Genomic DNA, 13,944 nt, shown 5'->3' on the forward strand with positions numbered 1-13,944 from the left:
AATTAAATTCCATAAGCTCCCAGGGCCTGGAAATCATTAGAGCATTTCAGCCAGAGACGTTCGTGCTTTAAATATGTGGATGAATTCCCAAAGACAGAAGAGATCCAGTACCTGAATAATACAGAGAAAATCGATAAGCACTTATTTAATATTTGACCAGTTCAGTGTGGGGATTTATTTATTATGTAATAAATTCATCAATATGATAGCAGTTTAAAATGAATAGAAGATATATTCTTCACTTGATCGCCCAGTGATTTCCATTGACAGGAAATGACATCACTTTAATCAGGAGTTTTTTGTTTTTTTTTGTTTTTTTTACCATGGGTTATCTTAGGAATTGCTAAAGTTTTTCGAATTAAAAAAAGGCAGTTTTGAAAGTTTGCTAACAAGTTGCTAAATTCACTACCACTCAAAAGTGTGGGGTCAGTGAGTTTAGAATAAATAAATAAATACTTTTAATTAACAAGTATGCATACATTGATCAAAAGTAAAGACATTTACATTTATTTATACACGGTTATTTTGGACTTTCTATTCATGAAGAATCCTGGAAAAATTTGGTAACACTTTATTTTGATGGTCCCTTTTGAACATTCTGTTGACTATAAGTCGCTTTGCAACTACATGTCAACCAACTTTCATTAGAGTATTAGTAGAGTGTCTGCTTAATATCTACTAACTCTTTATTGTGATGTTCCCCCAACACTGACTATAAGTAACTTTGCAACTACATGTCAACTTATTCTAACCCTAACCCTACCAGTCTACTAATACTCTACTAACACTCTAATGAGGTGCGACGCTACTTATAGTCAACGGAATGTGTTAAAGGGACCATCAAAATAAAGTGAAACCAAAAATTTGGTTTCCAAAAAAATATTAAGCAGCACAACTGTTTTCAACATTGATGATAGTAAGAAATGTTTCTTAAAGGGATAGTTCACTTTGAAATTAATTTTTGATATGTTTTAGCTTACCTCAAGGGCATCCAAGATGTAGGTGTCTTTGTTTCCGCAGTAGTTTCAATTTTGATATTTTTAGGTCAAACCGTTCTTGTCTGTCAGTCATATAATGCAGGTCTATGGTCACTGTCTCAAAACACAAGCACAGAGTCCAAATTAAAACAATTCCCCATCGTCCAAATGAAACAATTCCCCATCATAAGTACACATTGATGGCCTAAGACACGAAATGAGCGGTTTGTGTGAGAAATTGAACAGTATTAACGATAACGAACACTAGATGTCGCCTTCGCTACTGCAGTTCATTGGAACGAAACCGTAGCCAAGGCGACATCTATGTATATATCTATACCCACCCGCGCCGTCAGATCATTTGGTCGTGTGCTGTTTTCAAGAGATAACAACGATATAAATACTGTTCGTTTTCTCACACAAACCGCTCGTTTCGTGTCTTAGGCCATCAATGTGTACTTATGATGGGGAATTGTTTCATTTGGACGTGGGGAATTGTTTTAATTTGGACTCTGTGCTTGTGTTTTGAGTCAGTGACCATCGACATGCATTATATGACTGACAGACAAGAACGGTTTGACCTAAAAATATAAAAATTGAAACTACTGCGGAAACAAAGACACCTACATCTTGGATGCCCTTGAGGTAAGCTAAAACATATCAAAAATTAATTTCAAAGTGAACTATCCCTTTAAGCAGCAAATCAGCATATTAGATTAATTTCTGAAGGATCATATTACACTGAGGAAATTCAGGTTTGTCATCACAGGAATAAATCGCATATTCAAATAGAAATATTTTAAACTGAAAAATGGATATTTTAAATTTCTCAACAAATACATTTCTTAAGTTTCAAAACAATTTCTCAATGTTGCTGTTTTTGATGTATTTTTGATCAAATAAATGCAGCGTTAGTGAGCATAAGAGACTTCTTTCAAAAACTAACAAAAAATGTACTTGCATAATGAATATGTTGTAATCCTTTTGATGCAACTTTTTAGCAATCTTTTATTTTATTTTAAAAGTTAAAAAAAATTACATTTCAGGCGTGTCTGTAATTCATGTTGTAAACCAACACCACGTGAACGTCTTTTCTTGTATTATACACCTTATTTTACTTAGAAAACCATAACTGCCATTCTGAAAACCCATTCGAAATTCCAGAGATGAGTCAACCTTTCAGGTTGGCCTTCAAATTGACGTCACGACTGAACAGCTCTGTGAAGCTGGTGAGCATTTGTAGTCTTTTCATGGCATTAATTAATCAATGAACAAATCAGATACTTGCCTATTCTCCTTTCCTCTGAGTTTGTAACTTCTTTCATGCTATAACATGAGTATCAGCACATGAAGGATTTTGTGTGAGTTGGCCTGAACGAAAGATCTGCAGGTCTCAAATAAATTAGTGGAAAGACTGCGGCTCTGAAATATGGAATCGGGGATGGCTTTCAAACAATAAAGAGAATAAATAAAGGGACCTTTCACCCAAAGGAAAATGTCCCGCTTAATATTCATTAACGCCGAGCAGTAGGGAGTCAGCAAGAAATGTTCTCTGACATTGATACAGCCGTGAAATATTCAAGAGATGATGTTCTCTAGTCTCGGGGGGCATGTGAGAGACAGTTTGTCTTTTGTATCTGAAGTTTTATGAAGAATGTTCCTCCTTCCTCTTGATCATTGGAAAGGCCATGGGAAAGACCTGCCCGTGGTTTGCCCTCTGCCATTAGACGTGCTCTGTGCCATGGTTCTCAACTGACGAGAACCGCTGCCTTGTATGTACTCTGTGGTTTGAACGATATGATTCAGATCTCAGGCGCATCAGATTGTATCACCTCCACATTATTCATGCAAATTAAAATGAGTCTCATGAGATGTCCATTTTCCTGTTCTAAAGGCCAGTTAAGTGAGACACTCTTCCTCGGTCAAAATGCGCAACCAATCTCGGTTCAAGGTAGTTAATCATGGAGACTTTTCTGGTGTTAAAGACTTTAACATCAGAGGAAGGATTTTGTTGAAGTCAGCCATTATTGCTAGCTCTGTCATGCAAACACGTTGAACATCCTGTCATGTTTTTTATTGGTAGAAAAGAAAAATATACAAAATAACTGGTCGAAGTTTGTCTGAATCTAGATATTAACTGCTGATAATATAATTTTGTTGATTTTTGCTATTTGTGCAGTATTGTTTAAACAATGGTTTAAAGAAGCCATATAGAAGCATAAATGAAAACAGGATGTTGTTTGACATGCTCATAAGTTGTGTCTATGGTATGTGTTATTCTCTTATGTTTTCCATCAGATAACCTTTTATTAATAATCATCAAATAACCTTTATCTGACTTGGTAATTTCGTTATGAACGTAGGAGTATTTCATTATTAACTTAACTGAGGAAGTGACTGTTGAACATCAGGAAACTCACCACGTCACCTCCTCTGACCATGATGCTCTTGGTGGCTGAATGTGCCTTTGGCCACAAAACCACAAATGATAAGCTTGCAGAAAGCACTGCATTATTGCCTCCTGTTATAGACCACCGGTAAACACATTATGCAAAGCGCCGATACCACGTTCTTGAGCGATTAGCCACAACTCAACCCTTTCAGCATGCCTAAACACAAGGGAAGAGGAAAACAGAGGCAGTTTATTTAGTGGTTTTTGTTGTACTTCTTGTCTTAAAAAGGCTTTCCTGCTAATTCTGATAATGGCTCTTAAATAGGCCCCTCGATCAGCCCCACACGAGGAACTGAGCACAACCTTTCTTTGTGGTTGTTTCTGCCAAGCCGCATTTCATTCCAGTTTATTTAGCATTTTTATTATCTAACTGACACTTGCAGATAAAAGCATTTGTTGCATTTTTTGCCGTGATCATCAAATGCATTGAGAACCTGACAAACCTAAAGGTTGCTCACCTTTTAACCCAACTACACCTGCTTCAAACCACCAGGAGGACGTTAAACACCAGTACTGCTTGTGTGATATCGATCACGCTGAATAAAACTCTTTGACAGACCTGGCCACAAAGATAAGAGCGAGAGGTGGAAAAAAAACAACAACGAACTGTTATGTCAGAGATCCATACGTTATGGTGGTAAGGGGCTGGCAGTTAATCAAAACAAGTGGCAATAGTAAAAAATAAAAATAAAAATGTCCCACTTAGCTGTCATAAAAAACAATGTTTCGAATAAAGCAGTCCATTGTTAACTGTGTCTGGCCAGTGCAGTTTAATGGTAGCAAAGGACACCGATCTTAAAAATGAATATCTTGCTTGAGGTCGTACATGAGTCAGGCTTTCTTGTGATAATCTAAGTGAACATTTGACAGACAATCTGTGTCTTTGGACACCGATCAATAAAAACCCTGCAGGTTAAAGGATGCCCAGAGAACAGCTGGAGGGAATTCCTAGCCGGCCCTGTTCTTGCTTCATAAGAGAATATCCACTTTATTTTAACATTGACATGTAAGGTTAAAAAAAAAAAGTCTTAATCCAGAAATGTCCTTTCAAATTGAAAAGAAATGTATACACTACTATTAATTTTTTTTTTTTTATGTTTACATGTATAAAAAAATTAACAGTAGCGTTTCATTTTTATATATATATATATATATATATATATATATATATATATATATATATATATATATGTATATATATGTATATATATAGATATATATATATATATATATATATATATATATATGTGTATATATATATATATATATATATATATATATATATATATATATATATATATATATATATATAGATAAGCATATTAGAATGATTTTTGAAGGTTCACGTGAAACTGAAGCCTGGAGTAATGGCTGTTCTTTGTAATACTATTTCACAATAGTACTGTTTTTATTGTTTTTTTGATCAAATAAATGGAGCCTTTATATATCACTAGACTAGACTATCACATTTTTGTAAAGAACTACTAAATAATCAAACTGTGTTTGTTTTCCTCTCACTTTGAGTATCATGACTGCCACTGGTGCTCCTCAGAAAAATAGATGCATGATGCCTGTGTAGATCTATAATGAGTTGTGTAATCACTCTTTCAACTAAAGAGGTCTTTTTGCATGGATGAATGTGGTCAATGACATATATTGCGGTGATTTAAATAATTTGGGAAGTGCTTTCTTGTGCTCTAAATGGCAGAACTCTTATGACTGTATATCATTTAGTGGTTTCAATGTAGCTGGAGCTGTCCAGGGAATGCGGTGCTATTAATGTTTAAAATTCCAGACACTTACACAAGATGTGTCTCTTTTCAATTATTCAGATTTTGGCCCATAGATAAAAAGGAAAGGAGCTGCATCCATTTACAGATGTGTATCATTTATAGGTCGCTGTACTCAAGTGGCCAATCTTGTGCTTAAAAATGCTCTCACCTTGCTTTAGCCACTGAAAGCTGTTCCGAGGTTCAATCTCACAATGCAACGGCAGATGACACGTTTGCCTGTAAGTGCCTTGAACTGGAAAAATCTTTCAGGCACGTTCTTATTCCACAAAGCCTCCAAATAGTGGCATAAATCCGAAATGCATATTCAGGTCATGTAGTGGTCAGGTTTTACAGCTTTCACTTGGGTTCTTTGAACCGAGACCGGAAATGTGTATTTTATCTGTGGTAGAGTCAAGAAACATGTCTGTATTCTATGAAACGAATGAATTGCTCCCACCAACCATAAAATAAGCAATAATATCATGTGCTTGCCTATTTGTAGCTTGTCTTAAGCTGTACAGTGAGGTCTGGTTATGATCCAGGCTCGTTGTGGCCAGGACTAGGCCAGAGTATAATTAGTTGTGGTTGTCCTGAGTGACAGTGACAGATGTAAATCCCACCTTCTGCTTAGCACCCCCCATGCCATACTGTACCTCAAAAAAAAAAAAAAAAAAAAAAACTTGTTAGGTTAGCATAGATTTATAAGATGAAATAGACTATACGTGGGTGCAGAAACATCATGCCTATTTAGAATCTTTTTTTCAATTTTTTTTTTTTTTGTTAATTTTGAGTGCAACTTCCAACTTTATTTGTATCTTTTCTTTATAAAAAGTGGTTAATTAATTTTATAGGGGGGATGTTTGTCTAAAATGTTACATGAGAAGACATTTCTACATTTGGCTTGTTCAGTACACATTTTCTGTGAATTATTTGCTTTAAAGGTATAGTTTATCTAAAAAAATCTGTATATATATAGTATGTTAATATATGTTAATATTGGAAACAAAATATTAACATTAAAATATCACTAAAACATAAATTGTGCACTGTGATTACTGGATGACAGATATCTGGATGTAAGTTTTGCTTGTTTTATTGAAATGTACTTTTCAATGAACCCAGGAAACCCCTCACATGCTAAAAAGTCATTATCAGCTTGCTTGCTTTATTTATTTGTTTGTTTACTTTAGCTCATTGTTGTATAGGTAATGTTCCATTATTTGTTACATTTCATTTAAAGGCCATGTTGCAGGTTAACCACCACTGTTGATCAATGGGTACATTAATCACTCAAGATATGTATACCATTTTTAAAATGTCTCAAACATGGTCTTGAAGACCAGTTTTTTACGCAATTCGGTGATGACGTCACGTTGGGGAGAAGCGGAGGAAAGGTAGCCTCAGCCAATACAGTTTGTATTAGAACTATGGCGACTGACTGGGAAAAATGAGTGAAAAATCAACGTTTTCTTTATATCTAGTGGCAGTGATCATGACATTAGTTCAGATAAGTACCGGTAAACTTTGTCTTCATCTAGAAATAGAAGGCATCATGCTAGCTATGGGCTAATTTGCCAGTCCCACCTGTTATCCACCCCCTCCAGATAATCCCTAATTAAGTCTTTCCCCCAACGTGGTAAACACATTAATGATTAGTTATCCCACGTTTTGATGGTAGCCTACTAGCTCCAGTAACAGCATCATTGCCAAGTGTTTCTAAGCGTTTACCTCTTCCTCCGGTGAAAATGTTGCAAACACAGCCGCCGCGTGTCTGTCGCTGTTTGGCAGGTGCTTGTGTGGGCGCCGGCGGTGCCGTCCCATGGAAATTGCGTTGGAAAGCTTGTGCTGTTTTGGTCGCTCAGATGTGACGTGCCTCACTCAGCATCCAGGATTTGCATGCTGCCTGAATCCGTTTGTGCTGAAGATAGCATAAACCCATTTCACGCAGGATCATGGTCCCCTTCAAGCCGGCACGCACGAGTATGTTAATTGTTTGTTTACTTTACCATTCTTTTTACACGAAGTATTATGAACCAGCTTAAACAGTTATAGGTGACTAGAGATGTGTTGTATAATCTGCGCTATCTGAATACTCTCGTCTACTACTCGTCTCTCTAGTCACTCTCAACGCTCTCAAGGCGGGCTTTGGAATATTCTCTCCCCAACGTGACGTAATGGAATGCATTGTGGCGGAAAGGAGAATCGTTGCAAACCGCTGTAAGATAGCCTACTTTTTCGTATTATATTGCGTTTTGTGATACCCAACAACATAAAATACAATGGATAACAGTTTAAATGTTTATTACCAACAAGTAAACTGCACAAATTCGATGAAAAAAAAAACCTGCAACATGGCCTTTAATCACTTTTTGTCACATTGTGTCTTGCACCAAGGGCGCCAAGCGAACCAAGACCAGGTGGAGCTCCCTAAAAGCATGTCATGCTTCCAAAGATAAAGCGTTTTTTTCTTTGACATTATACATCAGAGTTCTTGAAACACTCTATTTTTCCGATAAAGGTAAGAGCTAATTCTCATTTAGTGGTTCCATAGTCTGTGCTAATGCACAGTGGGCTTTTGGGGCCACTGGATATACATTCATGGAGTATACCACGTTCTGAAACGTAGACAGAAGCGTCTTTTTTCATTTTGATAGAGACTCTGTCAATTGTGCCCTGCATAAAAACACGAGCATCCCATTTTGCATCTTGGAAGCATATGTCTCAATCGTTCAGCCATAACAAACACGATTATGTTAGTGAAAGTGATCTGTCTGCTTGTCTTCGATTCGTCCTCCACATACAAGTGTGTGACCTCTAAGGGGATGCAAATGGCTGTCGGAAAGGAGGCGTCGGTGTGGAAGACAGGTTGTCTCTCTCGCTCACACGCTTCTCCCAGGATGCAGTGTACACCATAACCTCCTTGACTGCTCTGCTGCAACATGCTGTACATTAGAGACCCCCTACATCCCTGCATGTGCTTAAGACAGACGAAAAATCACATGTGAGGAAAATAGGTGCCCTAATGACCTGATACCACTCCTTTTTCCATATAGCTCCACCTCAAATGCAAGAGATGGATAAAAAATGAGGGGTCAGAATGGGGGGTGGTGGAGACTGAGACGTAGATGAGGTGAAAGGTGCGAAGAATATGTGAAGATACAGAGCAATCCCCACATTCCCCCTTGAATACACACAGCTTCAGCTCATAGGGCAAGAGAATGACTGTCAACCAATTAGAGGACCAAGGGCAGTTTGATTAATTCGGTAGGAGCCAAAGGTGAGCCGGTTGACTAGCCCATGCAGAAGATGCAAAGGGATGTGCAACCGCTGAGCCTCTTGAGGGCCTGATTCAGGATCAGGAGAGTATTGGGCCAATGGCAGTGAATGGGTGAGCATCGATGTGTTGGGGTTGTAGGTGCTGCATGCCAGACTAATGGTGGAGATAGGTAAAAAAGATATGTTTATGCCTCAGAGTTAAAAATAATAAAATAATTGTGCGATTGCTTAAAATAAAGTCACTTTCTGAGATATAAAGTCAAGCTTTGAGCATATGAGTCACAGTTTTGATAAGTAAAGTCATATTATGAGATACAAGGTTACAATTACAAGAAAAAAATGTGAAATTGTGAAATTAAACCTCAAAAACAAGTAAATGAATTTGCAAATTGGGAGATATTTAGCGAAATTGGGGAGAAATAAAATCAAACTGAAATATTTAGCCCTACCATACATTGTTTTACTCTGAGGCAGAAACAGGCTTCCATGGTTTAGAGAAACAATTTATATGGTATATAATGATCATTATTTTCACTTGAGATTTTTGTGAGTTCAAACTCTAGGATACAGGGTAATGGTGGAAATCTGTTTGGAAGCAATTTTTTTTTTTTTTTTTTGCTATTTCGTTTGGTGGTGCAGTGGCCCAGACATTACCCAAGAGTTTGCTGTACAGTAGTCTTTTTTTTTTTTATAAAGAAATTAATTATTTTACATATTCAAAGGGTCATATTGTTGCATTTAGTGTCCATTCTTGGTGATGTCAGATATTTGTTTTAACTGTTGAAGAGGAAAAGCAAATCTGTTTTTCACAAAGAAGATAATCAGAGAGGGTATTTTAGGAAGCATTTGATTTATTTTCATTTGGTGAGGTGTTACCCATCTGGGGTGTTCTTTACAAATGAGCAGACAGGTGGAGAGACTTCACTTCTCTCCTTTCTCCGCAAACCGGCGAGTGAAACTAGCCTTGACGTGAAACTAGAAGGGCTTGAACGAGAGGGGCGGCGGACCAAGAGCGAGAAAAGGCCTCTACGTGAGCCGCCGATAAGTTATTGGTCTCTTCTCAAATCGTTTCTCCTTAGTTCTTCGTTACATTTGCGTGCGTTTCGGATGAATCTGAGCAGAAAATCAAGGCCTGGCTGCAGAGAGACAGAAAGACAGCAGTGACAGTGATTGATGTTTGAACGGTCTCCCTGATTCACTGATTAAACCCATCAATCTATATGCAGAAAAGGTGTCTGATGCAAATAGACCCAATCAGATGGGACAAAATGGTTTTGTCAGGATGTATGGAAATAAGAATAGCCAGAAACAGAGGTGGGATTGGATAAGAGCCCCTTTCCAATACAGGCAAATGCTGAAGGTGTGATGTTCCAAATTAAGGGGATTACATGCATCCATTCTTCCCTCTGCCCTCTTGCACGCATAACCAAATTGCTTCGCTGTTTCGTTTCTTTCTCAATAAACTAATAAAAAGGCAAGATGGCAAGGCCCGAATATTGGCACTGAGAATCTACTACAGCATTTGGACTCAGAGATTTGGCATTTAGTAAGAATGTTTTGTCAAGTAACCTAAAAAAAAAAAATGTGTTGCATGTGGTACCATCTAAATTATTTGGTTTTAGTCAAGTAAAAAAAATCCTTAATATGACTGAATCGAATTCACTACATCAGTTTGCATCAATAGAATTTTTTATTTTTTTTTGGTTAAGACAGCACAGTTTATTTGATCTATGAAACACTTTAGATGTAGAATTTTTTCGTTAATTTTATTAATATTAATAATATCATCAATATAAATATATTATTTATGTGTGTGTGTGTGTGTGTGTGTGTGTGTATGGTAATTTACTTCAAATGCATTACTTCTAACACATTCCATAACATAAAGTACATGTTGTTCCATTGTTTAATATCCACTATGCAATGCTGTTTCTTGTAATATTTTAAATATGCTAGGAAAAGTCTTGTGATCATACAGACTCACTCTTAACTGCATGAAATCGTATTTGCTGCTTTGTAAAAGTCGTTTTCCATGGCTCTGTGGCCCGGTGTATGAGAGCAGGCTGTGCTGCTACAAAGTGTGCCCCAATTCTTTACCCCCTCCAGCCAATTGTGATCTGAATCAGTTTAATTAAGTAACAAATTTGGTTGGCATAGTAACAGCCCAGCTAATTTATCATGGGAAATAGTCTGTGAGACGGACAGGTTGCTCGGCAACAGCCAATGGCAATGCAAAGACGGGCCAATGACAAATTGCACAGGATGCAGATGCTGTGATGGGGGGCCAGCGTGTTTGACTGGCGCCCACATGGGAGCAGTGGCTGAGAGAGGAGAGAGGGGCTCCTCAGGAAACAGACTGTGTCAAAAGGGGGAGGGATGGTTTGATCTGCACAATGCAGGCCTCCTGTGCCAACATCACTAACCGCAGTCTAATAGGCTCTTCAGTCAGGCACCCAAAGCTACATAAAACCTACTTTTCTTTTTCCTAATCAACTGTGCGATAGGTATACGTCACACTTTGGCAGTATTAATGGGGAGATTTAGCGAAGGTAAAGTGATACTCGCATTGGAAATAGAAATGTCCAACTGCATGAAGACTATTGCTATGATGATGTCACCAAGGCAATGAAAATGTGCAATTTGCCTATTCAGCGATTTCATTTCGGAACTGGCACATCTAAGCATTTTTGTGCAATGTGCACTTCTAAAATTATTTGTTACTTTTACATTTTGCTATACAAGTTTGGCCACATTAGCATTTCAAAAATGGTCAGTGAGTAGAAATTTAAGTAATGTTACTCCAATTTTACGGTATATTTCCAATAAGCCTTTTCAAGCCCGTTTCTGCAGCCTTTGTTTTATTCTGTGCAAGTTGTTGAAAAGAAAGGAAGATTTCTTGAAACCCCCTTCAAATGAAGTAAAGAGATTTCTGAATTGAGTCTTTGCTGACATAAAGGTGTACTGTGTGAGCTCTAACGTTAAATTTGGAAACTGACCATTACCCAAAAGATAAGGTAAAATCTAGTCACATTCACATTTCAAAGGAATTTCAAGTTCATCGAGAAACATCTTAAGGAATACAATTACACTGAAGGTACAGATTACGGAAAGCAACCATCTTATTATCTCAGTGCTTCTCAGCTCATGTTTTATAATACAATTGTTCTCTACTTTCCACAGGCTGCACCTTGTTTTGCAGAAGCAATTACATACTATACTTAATAAATCACAATTCATGCCATAAAATATGATGGAGAATTCTCTGAAAGCATTCTGACTTATTGAAATGTTCTGATGCAGCCATACAGATTTTTTTTTTTTGGACTATTCGTGGGCGGTGTGTGTGACGGTGTGGTGGTATTACATTTTCTTGACAGTGTCTGTAGAGTTCATCAGCCATTTCTGTGTTTAATATGAACATTTTTGGCGTAATACATGTTTATGGTATGCACAAAGAGGCGCAAGGTCCCGTTTCCTTCCATTTCACAGCACATTTGTAATGGATACTCAGAGATGTGGAACCTCCATCTAGAGACGCTCGCGCTAGATGTTTGATGAAAGTTATTCATCACATTTGAATTATTATAATCAGTTTCCTGTCTCGCTAACTGCTGTGTTCGTTTTTACGATGCTTGTGATGAGAAGCATTTGTTTCTAGCCAGTAATATCGATGAAATTTATATTTTCCATAAGTACTCGTAAAACCTTCAATGCATGACGCAGGGCAGGTCTGCGAAACGGAGAAACACACACACACACACACACACACACACACACACACACACACACACACACACACACACACAGAGAGAGAGAGATAAATGGAGCAATTTAAGAGCCAAACATGTTGTCATCACAAACATCTTTCAAACACAATAATACCAATGAGAAAGGTTTGTCTCACCAACAAAAACAACGCAACAAGAACTAATCGAGCCAGCGCCCGCCGGCTATAATCCCACTCGCAGTGCCAGCTAAACAGACAGTGAGATCAGCTCTCACTAGTGTGAATTATTCTCTAAATTACACAGTGAGACACACAAATAAGAGCTGTGAGCAAACGACGGACGGATAAAAGTCATAATTAACGAATAAAAGCGGTACAGAAGCAACTGAGGGGCAGGAGAGCATTAGTCTTATATGCAGCGAGAGATGCAAATTCCCAGATGCTGCTACGCCATAGGTGGAATAAGATTGTCACTCTAATGCCTCTCTGAGGTCCTGATGAGCTTGGGAATAAATATGCAGAAAAGCCTTTCAGGGAAAAAAAGAGGCAATCAAGGGTAGCAGCGGCACGGGTTGGACTATAAATCTTTGTCTGTTTCAATCGCCGCTGTGGCCGAAACGGTGTAAAATTCGAGCAGGGATGTCATCAATTTCTGTTAGCTCTTCTGTCCCTCTTTGTGTCGACAGCATGGCCGTGATGGATTGATTTTGTCACTTGGGCTCAGTTCACAGTATGTTAACATGGAAGGGCAGAGTTGGGTTATGGAGAAAGGGTTATTAGAATCCTAGATGTGACCGGACGCTAGTGCAGGCGCTCGCTCTCTCTCTCTCTCTCTCTCTTTCTTTCTTTCTTTCTCTGTTCTCATGTCAGCCCAAAATTGACAGATACACTAAAACAGGGGAATGAATGCGGCTTGACAGATGTTGCCATGATATCATAGGACACAATCAGATATTGGTGTCATTCTTGAACTTGAATGTTGAAACACTTAAATGGGAACAATTTTCAGTAAGCAACATTTTAATAGGAGTAAAAAAGCCAGAAAAAAGTCAAAAAAATGATGCTGCTCACATATGTTCATATGTTCGTAGAGGAATATTCTGCAGGTTCAATACAATTATTTCAATTTACCACAAACAATAATTTACACCCATTCTTTGTTATCTTTAAAATAGTTACAGTGAGGTTTTTGAGAATTTAAAAGCAGAAAGCAAGTTAGAATTGTATAAAATCACTTAAAACCAGTTTTATTTGATATGTAAGGTATGTCTTCATAATTTTTAATGTTGATATTCTATATCTACACAGAAACTAAAATCATGTATGAAACCGTGAGTATTTTAACATGTATGTAACATAACCTAATTTTTGCTTTTTTTTATTAAAGGGAAAGACTTTTTTTTTTTTAAGAAAGAATTTTTTGTAGTCGTTTTTTTAGTGATTGCTCACTAAAATGCTCACTTTATCTACTGTGAAGATTTTCTTTTAGAATGTGATACTCAGAAATGTACATTTATGGCTCTGTAATCTTTAATTCAGCATTGTGTGCCAAGGTCAAAATCAGGGATATATATTTTTTGCAAGGATGATTCACGGAAGAGCCAAATGCATATTATAGAATTTAACAGACATAATCATCTATTGAATGAACAATAAGTCTAAAGTAATGTAGGCTAAGTAGGGATATGTAGGCCAATCCAAATTTCAGACAGCAAAGCACTTAAAGTGGTTGAATAAAGC

Source organism: Rutilus rutilus (genome assembly GCF_951802725.1).
Source record: "Rutilus rutilus genome assembly, chromosome: 21".
Classification (NCBI taxonomy): Eukaryota; Metazoa; Chordata; class Actinopteri; order Cypriniformes; family Leuciscidae; genus Rutilus; species Rutilus rutilus.